This window comes from Bos indicus, chromosome 9 (genome assembly GCF_029378745.1).
Source record: "Bos indicus isolate NIAB-ARS_2022 breed Sahiwal x Tharparkar chromosome 9, NIAB-ARS_B.indTharparkar_mat_pri_1.0, whole genome shotgun sequence".
Lineage (NCBI taxonomy): Eukaryota > Metazoa > Chordata > Mammalia > Artiodactyla > Bovidae > Bos > Bos indicus.
This window is the reverse complement of record NC_091768.1, coordinates 34,587,768-34,608,039: the sequence shown is the minus strand read 5'-3', so window position 1 is coordinate 34,608,039 and position 20,272 is coordinate 34,587,768. Positions and strand designations below refer to the sequence as shown.

Here is a 20,272-nt window from a genome sequence, read left to right as displayed (position 1 = left end):
TGATTGAACATTTAATATATTTAACAAAACCACTTCCTCTTGTCCATTTTGTAAGGAATCTCTCTGCAAATGCAATTTCTGGAAAAAAAAAAAAAAAACAGCAGAAAAGTCGACATCCACATTTTTTTTTTCTTTTTTTCTAATGTGGCCTGAGGAAATCTGTAGGTCTTGAGAGCTTCTAAGGACCGGGAAAATGGACAGAGGTGGTCCTTTAGAAGTCATAACAGCGGAGAGGCAAGGGAGTAAAGCACTCCTCTCAGGTAAAACTTCTCTAGTGCTAACGAATGGATGAAGATCTGTCACTTCTGTACCTTGTAGCTTCTGTAGTTTAATTACATGCTAATACTGATGGAGGCGAAGTTATTAGCCCTGGGATGATGGCTCTGGTCTTATCTGACACCTTTCTGAGGTCAGATTGAACCAGGCTGTGTGCAATGGCTGCTTCAAGAAAATGTAGGAAAATTCTCTAAAGACTGTGACTACTAAGGTTGCAGATTGTCCACCTGAAAAACTCGGATGACAGTCTCTCTCTCTTGTCCCCCCAGGATGGGAGATAGGGTAAATTAAATTTCTTCCTGTCAGCTGTATATTTCGAATGTTCTGTTCCTGACCCTTGACCTTTGATTGTAATCTGTTTCATTTGTAGAGTCCCCTGCTTTTGATTTACTGTATTTTGTTCGAAGGGTTAAAGCGGGAACTGCTTCTAAATAGATGATTTCCTCCTTTCTCTCTGAAGAGAGTAAAAACCGAATCCGGGAGAAACGGAGTAACAATTTTGGAAAAGGCGCGGGGAGCGGGGAACAGTCTCCGGTGTAAAGTTCTCTCCACGTTTTCCTCTCCCGGAGCTGTTGTGAAGCATCCATCAGCTCCTCCCCTCGGGCCTCCAAAAGTACCCCGCGGTTGGGGCGATTCTAGAGTCGAACCCAAAGCGTGTGGGGTCCTTAGAAACTAGAGCAAGCTGAAGCCAAAGAGGCCTGGCAGGGTAGGGGTACGTGCATTCGGGCCCGAGTGGAGGGGAAGGCCGACAGCCGCGAGTCCTCGGAGAGGAGGAGGAGAGCGAGAAAGCGGGGCGGGCCGGAGGTTGGGGTCCCGCAGCGGGAAGGGGTCCCCGTTTCCCCCTCCCATCCTCGCCGCCCGGGGCTCTGGTGACGTTGCGGTTTCCTCCTCCCTCCAGCGAGCCTCAGCGCCCGCCGCGTCCCGCCCTCCTCCCCTTTCGCCCACACCCACCCGCCCGCGCCGGCCCGGCTCGCAGTAGCGCCGCCCGAGGCTGCAGCGGCGCATCCTGTGGCGCGGCGCCCACCCGCACCCATGGCGCGGCTGGCGCGCTGAGGGTTCGGCTCCGAGGCCGCCGGGGGCCCGGGCGCCTTGGAGAGAAGGGGGCCGGGAAGGGGTTCCGGAGCCTGGGCCCAAGCTGGAGAGGCGACGCCCGAGAGGACGAAACCGCGGCGGGGAGCGGTAAGCGGAGGGGCGCGCGAGTGGTGGGCAGCGGCGCGCGGCGGACGTGGCTCTGGACCCCGCGCCGCGCAACTTTCTTCCGGAGTCTCGGGAGGGTCGTCGGCCAGACTGGCCGGGAGTCGGCGGGAGGCAAGCGCAGAGCCACGTCCCCCGCCGGGCGCCGAGCGCCGAGTGCCGCGACCTGCGCGCCCGAGCCCAGCTCAGCTGGGGGGCGCGCGAGGCGTGAAGCCGGAGCCGTGAGTTTCCCCGGCGGCAGGGCAGCTTTGAGTCCCTTTCCAACCCTTGGGCGCCCAGCGCAGAGCTGGGCGCACGGTAAAAACTCGGAGATCACTTTTCTGTGCGTCGGGTCCGGCCGGCCCAGCCGCGATTTCCCGGACGGCCGGGGGCTCCGGCTTCCCTCTGCCCGGTAGGTTGGCACAGTTTCGCGCCCTCCTTTCCCTCCGTCTCCCTGTTAATTGGGGTGGTGGTGGTCGGGTGTGCCGATCCTGGCGCTGGCAGCCAGCCTCTGCGACTGTGGAAGCCAGGCGAGCACGTCTCGAGCCTCCCTAGACGCCGGATTCCAAAGCCGCCAGGCTCCACCGACACTTGGAGAAATTGTTGGTAAACCTCACTCCCAGGCAGCCCCTGGTGGTGGGGTGGGGGGTGGGGCGTGCTTGACTCACAGGCTGGGAAGCTCTGTGAGCAATGCCACATGGGCTCTGTCGCGGATGGAATCTAAGCTGTTTGTGACCTCAGAATTTTCTCATTTTCATCGCTCGGCTGAGGCATCAACCTCTGCTCAGGCTGGCGGGCATTGAAGGCTGAAACCGAATCGATTGCTTATAAGTAGGAGGTGAACCTCATTTACTTGGAATTCCTTAGATCAGGAAATGACACTTTTAGTTTCTAGGGATCTCCGTGTTATAGGGTTCTTTTAAACATTTTTTCGTTAGTCATGCTTTAGAGAGTCATGGTTTAGTTGACATTAAATTTGAGAACGGACGTTCTCAACTGAGAAATAGTTTCAAAACAATTTTTTCCCCCAGTATTTTATGTTTCACATAATAGACCTTAACCTTTCAGGAATTTCCTTTTCTTCAGTTGTTTTTTTTTTTTTAATTTCGCAATAAATGATAACTTGTATGAAATGAAATAGGATATGCAATATTTTGTAGAATATTCTGACTACTTCTAAAATGAGATCCCCAAATTGTTTGCAGGATTCATGCAAGAAATTTGTATATCATGTACTACAAGGTTACCATACAGATAGATATGTGTCCTTTTGTAAAGTGTGCAGGTAAGATGTGTTCTATAAAAATAGAGAAGAGAAAATGTGGACAAAAGGGAAATTTGCAACAGAAAACAGTATAGACCCCTTGTCACTGAAGGACTTATTAGCACCTTCCTGGGCCTGCTGGGTAGAAGGTTTTTAAAGTTCCTCTCTCTGAGGTTTGGGGCCTGGTTATGGAAAGACTGGGTAAGAAGTTAGCCACATGAAGTCAGGACCATCATAATACCTAACATTTGTGTGTCTATCTACTTTAGTATTTATAAAGTTAGTCCACAAATTAGCTAATAACATGTTTTCAGTGAGATTTGTTGACCAGTCCAATATCCCACAATGCTGCCTTGAGGGGATCTGATGGTCATCCAGGAGGTTCTTAACTTCACTGAGGTTGTACTGCCCTTCCCAAGACCTCATTATAAAGGTTTCTTTTAATCTCTGAAAAAGTATTTTAAGATCATAGATGAAAATACATTCTGCAATTAAGCAATAAGATGTTTGTTTATACATTTCTTAATATTTGTAGTTGAATATTTTGGTATTTATTTCTACTTGCATTGGATGACACTCTGTCCCATGAAAGAAATTACATGGTTTCCACTCAATATTACAATTGCAACAAATGATTGGAAAGGAATAAGGAAGATACAGCATTTAGATTGGGGTTTTACTGTATCAATAATGTTTGTTTCCCAAAGGGGTAAAGAAACTAGTAAAAAATTAGCATTCTGTAGTTGCAGTGTGTATTAAATATTACTTGCATGCATGCTAAATCGCTTCAGTCATACCCAACTCTTTGCAACCACATGGACTGTATCCATCCAGGCTCCTCTGTTCGTGGAATTCTCTAGGCAAGAATACTGGAGTAGATGGCCATGCCCTCCTCCAGGGATCTTCCCCATGCAGGGATTGAACCCGTGTCTCTCATGTCTTCTGCATTGGTGGGGGTTCTTTACCATTGGCGCCATGTGAGAAGCCCAGATATCATTAGCATGTTTGTACATGTTCTTATCCTTTTTTCACCTTCTTCCCCCATAAATTAAAAAACCAAAACTTTTTTTATGTTAGAATATGTTTGTGGCAGGCCTTTGAGGAGATCAAGACCCTCTTGTAGAGGGAAGGTCATCATTGTAGTGGATCCTTTTATTCCGATTACTGAGAAGGGCTGGATCTTTACTATTATGAAGGAGTGGGTAAGGTGGAGATTCCATGTCCATCAATCCTTCTGAAAGAATGGCTCCAAGTAGAGGACAGGACAGTTCTTTTGACTATATTATAAAATGCCTTAGGATTTTCTCATCTTGGAATTACATTATCTTCACCCATGGTAATTTGTGGGCTTTGCAGGTGGCCCTAGTGGTAAAGAACCTGCCTGCCATTGCAGGAGACATGAGAGACATGCGTTCAGTCCCTAGGTAGGGAAGATTCCCTGGAAGAGGGCATGTCAGTCTACTCCAGTATTCTTGCCTGGAGAATGCCGTGGACAGAGGAGCCTGGTGGGCTACAGTCCATGGGGTCGCAGAGTCAGATGTGACTGAAGTGACTTAGCACGTATGCTTGTTGATTTGTAGAAAAAAAACTTGTTGGGAGTCACCAAATTACCAGTGGGTATTTGGATGACACAGTGTAATCTAAACCAAGAGTCAGTGCCTGACATGGGAATTCGGCAAGTGTATAAGTTCAGAGTACCAAAAAGAAATTACTTCCCAGTGAAATTCATCTGATGAATTAAGGGCAGAATGGAAGTAGAGTTTAAAGTCCTAGATTTCAGTGGCACTGATCCATGCTTCTATTTGATGATGGCAGTAATTAGAAATGGATGAATTTCAAAAAGTCTTACTGATTCTAATGCCCAACTCTAATATAAATTATATATTTTAAAAGTGAAACCTTGCATTAAGTGGATAATATTTTTAATTGAAGTGATTTTTCTTTAAAGAAAATCTTTCTATATATTTTAATAAATAAATGTAGTCCCAGGTTCTTACCCATCTAACTTTAGTGTTTCACAGCTCCTACTTGCATGTAGAAGAGTGGTTTGATTAGGGCGTGGTGGAGAGATATTACTGAAAAGAATCATACTAGAAAAAAAGGTAGTGTTGTGGACAGGATAAAAAGGAGCCTAATAAACTCTTGCTTATGAGTTCCTGTGCATTAGACAATGGAAGGAAAACAAGAGTCCCTGGTAGATCATACAGCTATGTGAATGCTTCTATTTAAAACTGCCTAGGGCTTCCCCATGGCTCAGTGGTGAAAAACCTTCCTGCAATGCAAGAGGCACAGGAAGGGTGGGTTTGATCCCTGGGTGGGGAAGATCCCTTGGAGGAGGAAATGGCTACCCAGTCCAGTATTCTTGCCTGGAGAATCCCATGGACAAAGGAGCCTGGTAGGCTACAGTCCATGGGGTGGCAAAGAGTCAGACATGACTGAGCGTGAGCGTGAGAAAGTAATTCAATATTTTTCCAAAGAATTCTAATATTTTCATTTTTTAGCCTAGCGGAAATGAAGAGTGATATAGAGCAGGTGTCTTATCCTTATTTTAGAGCTGTAGAAATGGAAATACCATGAAAAGAAGAGACTTGTCTGTCATTTACAAGTAATGACGGGGGAGCCTGGTGGGCTGCCGTCTATGGGGTCGCACAGAGTCGGACACGACTGAAGTGACTTAGCAGCAGCAGTAGCAGTGGCCTATTTTAAATTTCAGATTAACCTAAATGGCATATTTCATTCTACTTTTCTCCTTTATGATTCCACATCCATGTTATTAAAGACTCTTACGTTTCATTTTCTTACAGATCTAATTTATTATCCCATTTACTACTCATTACTGTCCATGATTTGTCAGCTCCCTGGAATGCTTGCTTATGTGTTTTTCAGGCTTCTGTAAACTGGCTGCTTTGGGGCCCTCTTCCCACAGCACGCTCCTCTCACTCTGCTTATCTCTTATCATCCTCATCAGGGTTCCATCCTGGGGCCCCTTCTGATTCCCATAGAGCCCTATGCTCATTGCTCAGCTCTCATTTGCTGGCTTCAGGTTTTTGGGTGTTTTACCAGTTGTGTTGCTTCCGTCTGCATGTCTCAGCAAGCTCCAGCATATCAAGGGTATGGATTTCAGATCCTCTGTCAGATGCCCAGAAGAGTATAAACCTGCAGGAGGCAGTGTTTAGAGAGTCTGTTAAATACCACAGAAAAGAAAAGGGAATGATTTTACTTTGGAAAAAGAAGAAATGATGGTTGCGACCATCTGTTTATTTTTTCTTTAATTTTTAAAAATTAATTTGTTTGGAGTACAATTGCTTTTTTTAAATTAATTTTATTGGAGAATGATTGCTTTCCCACCCCCACCCCACCCTATCATGCTGCACAGCATGTGGGATCTTAGTTCCCAGACCAGGGATGGAACCTGCACCCCTTGGCTTTGGAAGCGTGCTGTCTTAACCGCTGGACCACCAGGCAAGTTCCATCTGTTTATTTCTTGAATGGAGTTCTGTCCTTAATTCCAGATAACACTATGAATTTTAGTGTGCTTTAAGATTACCACTGGATTTCCTTCTATTTGTTCCAGCTCCCTTAGGGTAGTCCATAAACATGATCTTGGTAAGTGCTGTCATCAAATGTTAGTAAACAATTTCTGAAAGAACAGAATTTCCCTCTTTAGTAATATGTAGAAGCTATAAACATCCTGGTAATAGCATGATTTGTTTGGGCATTTTATATTTGAGAATAGTTATAACCATTAGGTAAGTGTAGTCCTGTTTTTAAAAATATAACAAAACACATGTGTGTAGTTAACTCTCAGTTATGCGTATGTCGTGTATCCATTGTAGACTGCATCCATCTGCTTTGCTCTAGACAGAGAGAATTTGCAACTGAGTGTATGTGTGTGTCCACATGCGAAAAATATTTTTGGTATTATTTATGGAATTAACAGGGCCTCTCTACTTAATTAGTGGAAAATATTAGGATTATCATAGTAAAATTCCCTGTGTGTTTAGTGTACATGATCATTCAGTAGAAATTGAGTAGGTCCACAGTCATTTAACTCCAGTACTCTTGCCTGGAAAATCCCATGGATGGAGGAGCCTGGTAGGCTGCAGTCCATGGGGTCGCTAAGAGTCAGACATGACTGAGCAACTTCACTTTCACTTTTCACTTTCATGCATTGGAGAAGGAAATGGCAACCCACTCCAGTGTTCTTGCCTGGAGAATCCCAGGGACGGGGGAGCCTGGTGGGCTGCCGTCTATGGGGTCGCACAGAGTCGGACACGACTAAAGTGACTTAGCAGCAGCAGCACAGTCATTTAAATGTTTCCATTTGAAATATTCATTTCATATACAGATGCCATAGGGTTGTAAATTTGTTGATTAAATTAAGGTTTTTGCCTTTTTCTCATGTGTAACAAACTTAGCTACTAAGCAAAAGGGATTTAATGCGTGCAGATGTTATACCACAACAAAGCTGAGTCAGCATTTCATAACTCTTAAAAAGAATTTGTAAAGGAAATGGGCTCACCAAGCTGTGGGTCTATAATATTTTTATTGATGAAGTACACAGGCAATGTACTGGCTTTACTGTTGGAGTCTAATGACTATTGTGAGAAAAATGGGGATATTTGTTAGCAATTCTTGAAGTGGGAGTTAACAGCATTAGTGTAAAACGTAGTGCTCTGCATATTGTGTTGTGAACCTAGAGATTACTAATTTAAAAAAAATAGACTGGGAGCACAGTTGGTGAACCAGGGGATGCCAGTGATGTCCTAGATGAAGCGACAGTCCTCCCTAGCAGAAAGATCAAATGGATCATGGTAATTGGCTGAGGCCCATGGGCCTCTTGAACAAGTCTGTTCTGTTCCGGAAACCAAAAGTGCCCTTTTTTATCTTTGCATACATTTTACTGTCACATCCTCTTCTTCAGACTGTGTGGTCTCTACTTCTTAGGGATTGGAAATCCATGCTGAAGTCACTTTTCATTAGAATTTGCTCATCTGCATTTGTATGAGATGGATGTAGGGATCTTTGGCAGGTTGGCAGGGGAGAAGGGATTGTCATCCCTCTAAAATACCTATTATGAAAAAAAACAGGACAGAATGCAAAGGAAACAGAGGTGGCAGGGAAAAAGGAGCAGAGAAGAGCTGTGAACAATGCTCATTTATTTCAAATAAACATATTTTAAAAAGTGAAAAAAAAGAAATAAAAGACTACAAATTAACACCTTCATTTAGAGTAGTTCTGCACCTTGGAGTATTGAAAGGGTTATTGCATTTCTAAAGTAAGCTTACATCCAGAAAGTTGCGTTAGTGACAAAGGAACTCAAGAATTGCATGATAAAAATCATCAAGTAGTTTAAAAATGTTTCATGCCAGGGTGCACTCAACACCCTGACACCGGGCAGAGTGGTAGTGAAGCCCGCCAGGCTGCAGGATAACACTGCTTACCTTCTTTACAGTTGCAACTGTCAGCTTTTCTTCTTGACACAGTGCTATTCTTGTTGTCTTGACTATATCTGAGGACAGACTCTAAGTAAAGGATTTCTGGAATTCCACAGATTCTGGTAAAGAGCTCTTCTTGGGGCCTTGGCAGTTGGATGACAGCATCCTAGGAGGCTCGCACGGGGCCGAGCTCACCAGCCCCTTGGATAATCGGTTAGGGGCCAGCTGGATTTAGGAATCACCTGCAGTGTTTACACTTCTCCCAAGGGGGAAATGGGCCTGGCAGGAAGGAAAAAGGGGCCTGAAAGGGAATGTTGAACAGCTGTTTTCCATCTTCCCTGAAGAAAAAGAAGAGGAAATCGACTTACAGCAGGCATCAAGAGGGATTTATGCTAAATACGGGGAAGTTTTTCTGAATGTTTTAACCTTTAGAATGGATTTATGAAGGAGGCCTTTGAGTTCTTCTCTGTTTAGAAAGGTTTAAGTGAGGTTGTCCAGGAGGGATGTAAGCATTTGTCTTCTGGGGTTCTAATTTTATGACTGCTGCTCATCTGGATTTGAAAATCTTGGAAATTAAAAGTGACTTAATTATGTGAAGGTAGACGATATGGTGAGTTTTAGTGTTTGAAATACAAGTTGTGTATAGTTTCTACTTAGCACTTTTATTTGTTAGAGCAAAGTATTAATATTTGCTAACTGGTTAAGTATTGATCATGCATAAGATTGCTTCAGCGTTTCATTCAGATACACATAACAGTGTCTGAAAGCCCTTCTCCCCTATGTCTAATCTATTTTCTCCTCAAACGGATCACTTTCCTCTACATTTCTTTTTTATTTTAGAAAATCTTTTTTAAAAAGGGCTTGGCAGCAGATGTGGTGTTGCATTTGGACTTTCAGTAATATCTTTTACATTTCTCTACCCCATTTTTATGGGAGAGTGAGACTGGCAACAGTGGTCACATGAGTGTATGGGGCATTCATTAGCCATGTGGTCAAAACATAGAGGCTGCCCATGTCAGAAAGAGCTCGGAAACTTCGCTTATACTCCAGACTTCTTAACAGCAGTATTTTTGGTTAAAAAGAATGGCATGTATAGAAACAGAACGTGAGCTTTGTTTCATTTTTGTTCAGGAAAATAGACTCTAGTAGAATTAATTTGTGGTTGCAGGCCAGTGGTCGTGTTTTTTCACAGTAATAAAATTAGGCAGGACTTAAGATGTAATCATTTTAAAAGCATGTTCATACTGATGCTGCTAAAGGTGTTAGAAAGCAGACTTAGCCAATATTGGGTCAGTGGGTTTGGGGGATGCCAAGAACAGGAGCCCAACAATGTCAATGTCTTAGGCAGCTGAAATGGAATGTTTCCACTTAGTTTTACAGCCCATAGTTTTAAAGCAATTTTGAAATGTTTTTCACAGTTACCTTTCTCAGAGGAAACTGATTTCTTAGAATCACTGAAAAGCCTGCAGAGTTAACCAGTTAAAGTGTCTTTTGCTGTCTCCCTTAGATATGAGGTTGATTTCTTCTTTTTTCCTCTAATTTGAATGTAAGTCTTTCACAAGTTAGAGCATGTTGGTTCTAATGAGAACCCAGGTGAAATAGAGAGCAGAATAATAATTGATCTATTACTTTTATGCAATAGTTCAGTTTATCATTTCTTAAACTCTAGTGTAAAAATTTAAGATCCACTTCTTTTCTCTTACGGAAACCAGTATTGTTTCCGTAAGAGATCCTGTTAATCACATACTCTGTTAGGGTTCTAAGCTTTTCAGCATGAATAGTTTTTAGATTTACTGTGACTTGCATAGAGTTATTCTAAATAAAATTCAAATTAACAAATGGTATTTGAGTATCTGCTGCAGGAACTTGAAAAATTCAGTTTCACTTCAACTTGTTAAATGTAATCTGGCAAGTTTTAGGGTAAGTTGGGCCACTTTCAATATCTCTTTCTTGGGGAAGAAATGTGTTGGCAGTATTTATACTACTAAATTGCCATAAAATGATAAATCCTGTGCCTAAAGTTGAATGGAGCTAGCAGTGTTCGGGTGGTTATGTAACAGACCCTTCTTTGTGCGCTTACACCTTTTTTTCTTGTTGGTGAAGCCACTGAAGTTTGGTTCAGTGATTGCAAGTTTTAGAAAAGATAAATCTGTGTTACCAGGAATGAATGCTTTGATATATAATTTTTTCCAGTGTACTTTTGAACCTGAGAGTCAGATGAAAGAACGTTCTACTTTAGCGATAGAAATACTGAAAGGATTTAGTCATTCAGCAAGTACTTGCCAGGTACTTCATGTTTGAGGGGACGTCTGGTTGAAGCCAAAGCAGGGCAGCATGCAAAAAAGAAAAAAAAAAACAACATGGTTTCCAGCCTTCAGGAGCTATAAAGTCTGGTTGGAGAAGGATAACTGAGTATGAAACTTTATGAGAACAATTAAGTGTTGAACAGACAAATCCTTGCAACAGGATTGCAGGAAGAAAAATGTCTGTGAAGGTTACGTGGGCGAAGAATACTCAGCAAGGAGGGGAGAATGAACTGGGCCTCAGAGGATTTTATGCCAAAAGGAGGAGGAGAGAAAGCCTTGCACGCATAGCCACCAGCTAAGCAAAGGCGCAGGAAGAGGAGTGAGCTAAGGAGTGGGGTAGCCGCCAGGTCAAGGAGAACTTCTTAGAAAAATCATGCTAATTCCCTTATCTCCTTTCATGACAGTCTCTCTCCTATCTTCTGTACCTTCTTCATGAATTCTTTCCTTGTTTTCCACAAATATTTTTGAAGGCCTGTGTTGCACATAATCATTTGTGCATGACACCATAGGGAAGACAAAGAAGATCTAAGGGGATCTAAGATCCCCGCCTCCCAGAGGCTTATACCTGAGCAGGTGTGATCTGTCTCAGAGCCCTTTTGGATTCAGAGAGGACTGAAACAATAAATGTGAGAAAAGGAGAAAACAAGTATCTTCAAGTAACTCAGTGTGCATGTTATTAGTACTGAGTGTATTAATTAGTGGGCATAGTTAAAGATAGTTATAGATAGATAGCTATAGACATTCTTCCTGATCCCTTTTTAAGACCCAGTTCAGATGCCCCTCAGTGTATCCATCCTTCTTCAACTCAGTTGGAAGTATTGATTTCTATGAATTTCAGTAGTACTTTGTAATTCTCATATAATTCTTTTTCTTTTGGCCTGTAGGATCTTAGCTCCTCAACCAGGGATCAGACCCATGCCCCCTGCAATGGCAGCTCAGAGTCCTAACTACTGGACTGTCAGGGAATTTTCTTACTTCCTTTTTCTTTAGTGGTTTGTGTAGATATTTTCTTTGTTTTACCATTTTATAAAAGGGCAGATGCACTTTCTTGGTTGGCATCATCCCTGAATTCCCAAAGAGTATTGAGCAATGCGTGTATGGGGCCATAGGGGAGGCCACTTGTGGATAGAGTTGCTAGGGAATGCTGTTGCTAGATAGTACTGTTGCTAGATAGTACTGTGCTCTTTGAGAAAGATAGGAGGTTGATGTGGAGCAGGTAGAGGGAACCCTCATAGAGAGTAACAGTGGGAATCGAGGATAAAATATGAGTTGTGCTCAAGCAAGGATGAGCAGTTAAGCATGAAGGGAGAGTTTGTGTGGGGAGGAAGTGAATGCTAAAGTTGAAGAGACAGGCCAGAACTAGACTGTGGAAGCTCTTGGAGGAGAAAATTGTTATTTCTGCTGTGGGAAATAGAGGCTCTTGAGTAGGGAAGTGGTTATGATGATGGTGATTTATTTAATTTGGAAGGACCTTGATAGTTTACAAAGATAGTTATTTCATGGGTAATACTGTCAGACTGCATGGGTTTATATCTTGGCCCCTTCACTTTCTGTGTGACCTTGACTGGTAAAGAATCTGCCCGCAATGTGGGAGACCTGGGTTCAATCTCTGGGTTGGGAAAATCCCTTGGAGAAGGGAAAGGCTGCCCACTCCACTATTCTAGCCTGGAAAATTCCATTGACTATACAGTCCATGGGGTTGCAAAGAGTCCGACACTACTGAATGACTTTCACTTTGCTTTTCCTTACTATTCTGCTGTGTCTCGGTTTCCTCAGCTGTGAAAAGGGGACAATATTAGTATCTGTGTTACGGCATTGTGGTGAAGATTAAATGAGTTAACCCATGTGAATTACCTAGCGTAGTTCCTAGTATTTGGTAAGCACTATATGTTTATTTTTTATAGCAGCCTTTGGTGTATATATAATAAAAATTACGATCCCTACTTTAGGAATGGAATGAGGCCTGGAGTGCTGCAGTCCATGGGGTTGCAAAGAGCTGGACACGACTTAGTGAACAACAATTTTAGGAATGAGAACATTGTAGGACTAGGACTGCATATAGTTTATTAGGGCTACTATAACAAAATGCCTCCACTTGAGTGGCTCACACAACAGAAATCTATTGTCTCACAGTTCTGTGAGGCTAGAAGTCCCAAATGCAAGCATCAGCAGGATCGGTTCCTTCCAAGGCCGAGAGAACCAGCTCCATGCCTTTCTCCCGGCTTCTGGTGGTTTCCGTCAGTCTTCAGTGTTCCTTGGCTTGTGGACACTTCACCCTCATCTCACGCTGCATCTTGTCATGGCATTCTCCCTGTTTATGCATTTCTGTCATCAAATTGCCCCTTTTTATAAAGATAACCATCGTATTGGATTAGGAGCCCATCCTACTCCAGTAAGACATCATCTTAACTTAATTATAATTGTTATATCTTAATTATATCTGTGGTTTATTTGGACCTTGTTTCCAAATAAGGTCATATTTTGAGGGTATTAAAACTCCAACACAGGAATTTTTGTAGGACCCAATTCAACCCATTACTAATTTCAAGTTAGATCTTTTGAGTCTACCATACTATGCCATGACATGCCTAAAGGACTGTAGAAAAGAGGAGACCTCTGTGGTTTTACATGGGAAATAAGTAATGAGCTATCCATGGCTCTCCTGTCTCCTCTTTGTCTGGACTTGCAGTGTTTCCTGAACAGCAGTGGACACATTGTGCCTGGTTGGCCGTGGATATTTGTGTGCTCCCTAAGTCCTGAAAAGATCTTTTTGCCTTTCTTCTATCTTTCCAGGATGGCACTCTCCATGACTTCTTTCCATTTAGGATTAGAGAGAAAGATATTAAGATAAGTTTAGGGACATTGTACTTACACCGGATAATTTCAGTTTTCTCTGTAAATTTGGATGATGTGTCACTGTCCCCAAATATAGGTGATAAAGGAAGAACTGAATACTTTTGAGAAGAGGCAAAAATCTAATGTTTCAGAATAAGGATTTTGCTGAGGAGTTAATTGAAAATGAGTAAGTGAGTAGGTATGCAGCTGTGAGGTAAGATGGAAATTAATGCCTCTGGGCTTCCCAGGTGGTGCCAATGGTAAAGAATCTGCCAGCCAGTGCAGGAGATGTAGGAGATGTGGGTCGATCCCTGGGTTGGGAAGATCCCCTGGAGAAGGGAATGGCAACCCACAGCAGTATTCTTGCCTGGTCAATCCCATGGACAGAGGAGCCTGGGGGACTACAGTCCACTGGGTTGCAAAGAGTCGGACACGACCACACATGCATGCACACAGGTTTTTAGTAGGGTTGAGTTTCCCAAGTCACTGAGAGGTTGAGAACTATTCGAAAACAATAGAAATGACCCATGAAGATTAAAAAGAGTAGAGACAAATAACATTTGCAAGAGATGAACGCGCCAGGAGAGTCACCCCTGGCAAGTCACTGAGGAAACTAAGGTGGCTCCAGGAACGGAAGAGGCTGGTTCCCATCTTGCTTGTGGGTTGGGGAGAATGGCTTTCAGCCTCCATGGAGAGCACAATACAGGATGTATCACTGAAAGAGTCAAAATTACTTCACAGAATCTTTAATTTGGAGCATCTTAGGTGTCATCTCTGCCCCCTGTCCCATTTACCTCAGGAATTGACCTGGCAGATGGTCATCTAGTCTCCACATTCATGTAGGACAGGACATGAGAAGAAGGTCTAAGAAATAAAATCAGTACAAGAGGAGTTTTCTCTGGCATAGATGAAGAGAATTCCTTCAGGTTTGACTAAAAGAAATAGCTAGGTAGAATCCGGCCATGAGCAGAGACGGGGTGAAATGAGTAGGGTGGATATGAGAGGTGTATTCCTAGTTTTGGAGAAGGCAATGGCACCCCACTCCAGTACTCTTGCCTGGAAAATCCCATGGATGGAGGAGCCTGGTAGGCTGCAGTCCATGGGGTCGCTGAAAGTCAGACACGACTGAAGTGACTTAGCATTCCTAGTTTAAGAGATACAAAGAATGGGGCTACCACTGCCAGAGTAGAATGCTAAAGTCAGGAAAAAATGCAGTAAATGCACCGATATGAGGTTATAGACACCAAGTTAAATGTTCATGACCTGGAACATACAGACACAAACATTAGATATCTGGCAGTTTCAGGCTCTGAGTTGGGCTATTTCTTACTGGAAAATGTGTTTTGGCCTGTGAATCTGTCACCATCAATTCAGAAATTATTGTCTTATTCTTCACAGCATGCATGGTCTCCACTGTCTAGTAACATATCTCCGCAAAAATTGTTTCTTGACTAGTAATGTTTTATAGACCGAACTATAAAAACTGTTACAAGAAGTTTTTAGCACAAAATAATAGGAATAATGTAGGTGTGAAAGGAAGAATAATTCATTAGAAAGCACCCTTATTCTTTTGACATCTCTGCATAAAAGAAATGTTGGCAGTACAGAGGATTTTTTAAAAAAATTTCCAGTAGCATCGACATATATACACTATCATGTGTAAAATAGATAGCCAGTGGGAAGCTGCTGTATAGCACAGGGAGCTCAGCCTGGTGCCCTGTGATGACCTAGAGGAGTGGGGTGGAAGGGAGACTCAAGAGGAAAAGAATATATATATATATATATATAATTAATGCTCATTCACATTGTTGTAGGGCAGAAACCAACACACATTACAGAGCAATTGTCCTCCAATTTAAAATAAAATATCCAAGTAATAGCAATAATAAAGCCTTTATAACAAACCATTATGTTATGATGATAATCTTTGGGAATGTGGTTAAAAGAAGGGACATGAAGGAAATTACTTTAAATTTCAAAACAGAAGATCCTCAGTGAAAGTCTTAGCATATGCAGTCATCGTGCATGAAGCAGGTCTGGCTGGTCTGAGCTTGAGAAAGGGGAGCGGCAGAATGTCTAATCCCATGCAAAAGGGGCTGAAAGTTTTGAGGTGACATTTAGGAGAAAACTCTGAGGAAACCCATGAAAACCACTTGTGGAATGCTGGGAAACAGCAGGGAATCCTCAGGGAGTGGACTGTGGTCAGAGGCAGGCCAGGCACGTTGACCAGGACATGGTGGGCTTGGGGGTACGGGAGCCAACCACAATCAAGGGTATACGTGGGGCTTTGCTTGAGTGAGGGTTGGAAGGGCACTGGGCAGAGGGCAGCTCTCAGTCAACTCTGTCATTAATAATCACACTCAGCAGTCTTCTAAGGTTCAGGCATTGTAATACATTTTACCTCCAAAAGTTATACTCAAAAGATCATTATTTCTTCTTTTTATGTAGTTGTATTTATATAGTTATCTAACTATATGTTTAGTTATCTCTGAGTATTTAGAGCTTTGCATCTTAAACACGTTTATTAAATTCATCAATTCCATAAATATTTTCTGTTTCTTAAGTGCTGGGCATGCTTAGGTGGCGGGGATATAGCAAAAAGCAGCAAAGTGCCCTCATGGAGCTTACATTCTAGAGGGGGAAGCCAGGCACACACAAAAAATAAGTAGGTTGTATAGTAATTAGAGAGTTATAAGTGCCATGAAGGAAAATACAACCCAGAAGGGAGTTTAGGGAGTGATGGTGGTTAAACGTGGTAAGGATATAACTTAGATGAGATGGTCACATCTGGCCTCACTGAGAAAGTGACATTTGAGCAAATACTTGAAGTGAGGAAGCAAGCCATGTAGACGTCTGGGGGAGGAACAAGCACACGGGTACTGGGGACAGAGCACCCACATGTGTATGAGGATAGCAAGGAGGCCATGTGACTGGGAGGGAAAAGAGGGGGAGAGTTGTAGGAGGTGGAGACTCCACATAAAGACTTGAGAACTATTGGTGGTACTTGGGGACTTCCCAGGTAATGCAGCGGTAGGGAATCCTCCTGCCAATGGAGGAGATCCAGGAGATGCAAGTTCAGTCCCTGGGTCGGGCAGATCCCCTGTAGGAGGAAATGACAACCCACTCCAGTATTCCTGCCTGGCAAATCCCACAGTCATAGGAGCCTGGCAGACTACAATCCACGGGTTCTTGAAGAGTCAGACATGACTTGCACGACTGAGCAAGCATGCATGTTGGTACTTTGGTGCTGACTCTGAATGAGATGGGAAACCTTTGGAGGGTTTTAAACAGAGTGGTGACATAATCTGAGTTATGGTTGAACAGGTCAGCTCTGGCTCCTGTGTCGAGAATGACCACTGTAGGTGAGGGCGAAGATGGAGATTAGTTTGGAAGCTATTGCAGTGATTTGGGCAAGACATGATGTGGCTTAGGCTGTTATGGTGGTGGCGAAAGTGGCTGGATTCTGGATGTATTTTGAGAATGGAACCAACAGAATTTGCTGATGGTTTGAATATGGAGACAAAGCGGGGAAGGGAAAAAAGGGAGTTTGGGCCTGAATTTCTGGCAGGATTGATTGCCAGTAACTGAGACTGAGATGGGGAAGTCTGAGACAGCAGTGCCTGCGTCTTTGGGTTAATTACATCTCTGTATCTTTGTTCTACAAACCAAGTCTGTGGTATTCTGAGTTTTGATTATGATTCATAGGAGGACATTTGGAAAGTACTCAGGGATTTTAATGCCAAGGAACTATGATCCGTTAGACAAAAATGAGAATGAGAACAAAAGTACACATAAAAATGTTTGAGAATGTGAAGACGGCAAAAAAAAAAAAAAAAAAAGAAGATTAAAAAATGGAAGAATGCTTAAATATAAGTAAGAGATGAAAAGGAACTGTGTATAGTGTTAAAAGCATCACTGCATACCTGCCATCCAATAAATGACATTTTAATTTTAAACAAATGAACTGAAATTGTATGTTTAGTGCCAGCAAATTACTTCCTAGAGAAAATCTTTTCCACCTAACATTATGTATTTCATTTTTAGACTGTATCTAAGGCTTTTAAGTTGTTTAATCCTAAGTCCAGTATTCTGCTGTGTCCTTTACTTCAATAGCAACATCCTTGGACACAATCATATTGAGGGGTTTAAAGTAGAACAATATCAGAAGTTAAGTAAGGAGAAAGAGTTGGTGAAAAGTATCATGACATTTTCTTATGTAATGGGACAAAGTGCTATAGCAAGACTTTCAGAATTCTAACAGAAATTTCGATCATTGAACTAAAAAGGAGGTCAGGGAGTTCCCTAGGACCACGGTTGGGCTCAGTGATTCACTAGAAGGACTCAAAAAGCTGTTACAATTGTGGTTATAGTTTAACACAGCTGAAGGATAGAGACTGAAATCAGCGAAGAGAAAAGGTGCACGGGGTGAAGTCTGGGAGGAACCGGGCACAGGCTTCCACTGTCCTCTGCTAATGAAGTTCCACTCCTGGCACGAATCTGTGACAACCCTCACAAAGAGTTGCCAGCCAGGGGAGCTCACTTGAGCCTTGGCGGTCAGGGATTTTTATTGGGGTTCAGTCTTGGAAGCATGTAGCGCCTGCATGACTGACTGTAGCTATTCAGATTCTGGTCCCCCAGAGCAAAGACAGTTCATTGTGAATCCCATTGTTAGTATAAACTGTCCCATCTTAATAGTACCACATGGCCCAAGGCCTCAGACACCCCAAAATCCTCTTATCACATAGAATATAATGAGAGCTCAGAACTCATCTCCCATGAACCAGACATGGGCCAGTCCTTTCTTAGAAATGTGTAGGATTTGAGTTAACCCTTTCCTGCAATGGCATCCCAGGAGAAGGCAATGGCACCCCACTCCAGTACTCTTGCCTGGAAAATCCCATGGACAGAAGAGCCTGGAAGGCTGCAGTCCATGGGGTCGCTGAGGGTCGGACACAACTGAGCGACTTCACTTTCACTTTTCACTTTCATGCATTGGAGAAGGAAATGGCAACCCACTCCAGTACTATTGCCTGGAAAATCCCATGGATGGAGGAGCCTGGTAGGCTGAGTCCATGGGGTAGATGAGGGTCGGACATGACTGAGCAACTTCACTTTCACTTTCACTTTCCTGCATAGCTAGGTAGGGCTTTGAACATGGTATTAGTGCTTCCTAGAGTCATTATTATTAGAGGGTAAATTTATGCTATAAGGACATATTCTAAATATGCATAGTTTTAGGTAAATAGGTAAATGAATGAACCAGAGTAGATTATGTATGAGAAGTTAAATGTATTTTGTGGTACTTTGCCTGAAAAATATATAATTGTTGTCATGACTTATTCCACAGAAGTTTGCAGATACTGGGCTAGAAAAATAGAGGCATTGACCTCCAAGTATGTGGTATTGATTGGAGTCAGGAAAGAGGTAGAAAGGAGAGAGGGTAGCCTGGAAGTTGATGTTGAGGCAGAAGAATTAACTCATGCAACTCATGCAGCTACGGAAGCTGATTGTCTGCAAGCTAGAACCCGGGAAAGGTTGATGATACAAGTTCCAGTCTAAGGGCAGGAGGAGATGATGTCCGTGCTCATCAGTAAGGCAGAGAGAAAGGGAGGGAGTGGGAGGGAAGAGGGGATTTCTCCCTTCCTCTGACTTTTTGTTCTATTCAGATCCTCACTGAATTGAACAAGACTCACCTACATTTGAAACAGCAATCTGCTTTACTCAGTCTACCACTTCTAATGCTAATCTCTTCAGGAAACCTTTCACAGACACAACCAGAAATAACATTTCATCAAATATCTGAGCACTGTATGGCTGCAGTCAGGTTGACGTATAAAAGTAATCATCACAGGTGCTAAGAAAAGAAGTCATATAGCTCAAAAATCAAAGGAGGAGATTTGGCTACAGAATTAAAGATACTTATGTCCACAAATTCAAAGAATTACATTGCTAACTGAAAATTAATATATAATGCCATTTATGACTTCCCTGGTGGCTCAGACAGTAAAGCGTCTGCCTACAATGTGGGAGACCTGGGTTCAATCCCTGGGTTGGGAAGATCTCCTGGAGAAGGAAATGGCAGCCCACTCCAGTACTATTGCTGGAAAATCCCGTGGACGGAGGAGCCTGGTAGGCTACAGTCCATGGGGTTGCAAAGAGTTGGACACGACTGAGCAACTTCACTTTCTTTCACTTTCATGGGAAGTAGAAAATGTATTTCGATCAAACATAAGATTTAAAAATTTTAAGTTCAGAAGTAAGTTTTTCATCTTTAAACTTCAAAACTGTTGTTTCTATGTTTAGGATATTTTTCTGACTGGGTGAGCACATATACAATCAGAATGGTTATCTCTCTCTCTGTATAAAATTTGGTTGCCGAAGAAATAGTATTAAATGTAGAAACTTCTTTTCTCCTCACATGTGTTCAGTTACTTGGAATGTGTAGCCTCAAAGTTATAAATGTGCCATTGAGCAGGAAGAAAGGCCAACTTCTTGGCATCAAATACTTTATATTTGTCAAAATATCTGATATTTGTAGGCTTTTGAAGACTCTACAAGGTTATGAATACATGGTGCATTGTACCTGTTTTAAAAATAACCTTCTGTGAGTGATGGTTTGTGAGCACTTCCTCCTGGTGTCATAGCACGCTCTCTCTCTTGTGGACTGACCTTGGTGTTCTTATTGGCAAGATGATGACAACTGCTAGCGTTTGTGGAACACTTTCTAAATCCCAGTGACCCTTTTAGTGCTTGAAGCTAATTTAAGATCACAGAAACCCTGTGAGGAATGTATTATTTTACCCATTTTACAGAGGAGGAAACAGGAACATCGCTAAGGATGTGGTGGTGCTGGGATTCAAACTCTTTAAGTCTGGCTCCCGCTTGTGCCCTCAATCACTAATCGGGTTCTGAGGTGAATGATGAGAACTAGCATTTCGGGGGAACCCTTACCAGAAAGTGTTAATTACTTTATAGGTGTT

At 42.7% G+C, this 20,272-nt stretch overlaps 1 protein-coding gene across 3 annotated transcripts in view; it reads left to right on the top strand.

The window, feature by feature from the left end:
* The first annotated feature begins 1,241 nt into the window (after nucleotides 1–1,241).
* DSE (dermatan sulfate epimerase) overlaps nucleotides 1,242–20,272 on the top strand; it is a 76,373-nt gene continuing 57,342 nt past the window's right edge. Inside the window, exon 1 of one of the 3 annotated variants that reach the window (XM_019967171.2) lies at nucleotides 1,242–1,455. The gene's annotated coding sequence lies outside the window, so the exon portion shown is untranslated. Of the gene's footprint in view, nucleotides 1,456–1,617; nucleotides 1,862–1,887; nucleotides 2,288–20,272 lie in introns of those variants that run through there. The other 2 variants (XM_070795935.1, XM_070795934.1) reach the window with 2 other exon arrangements.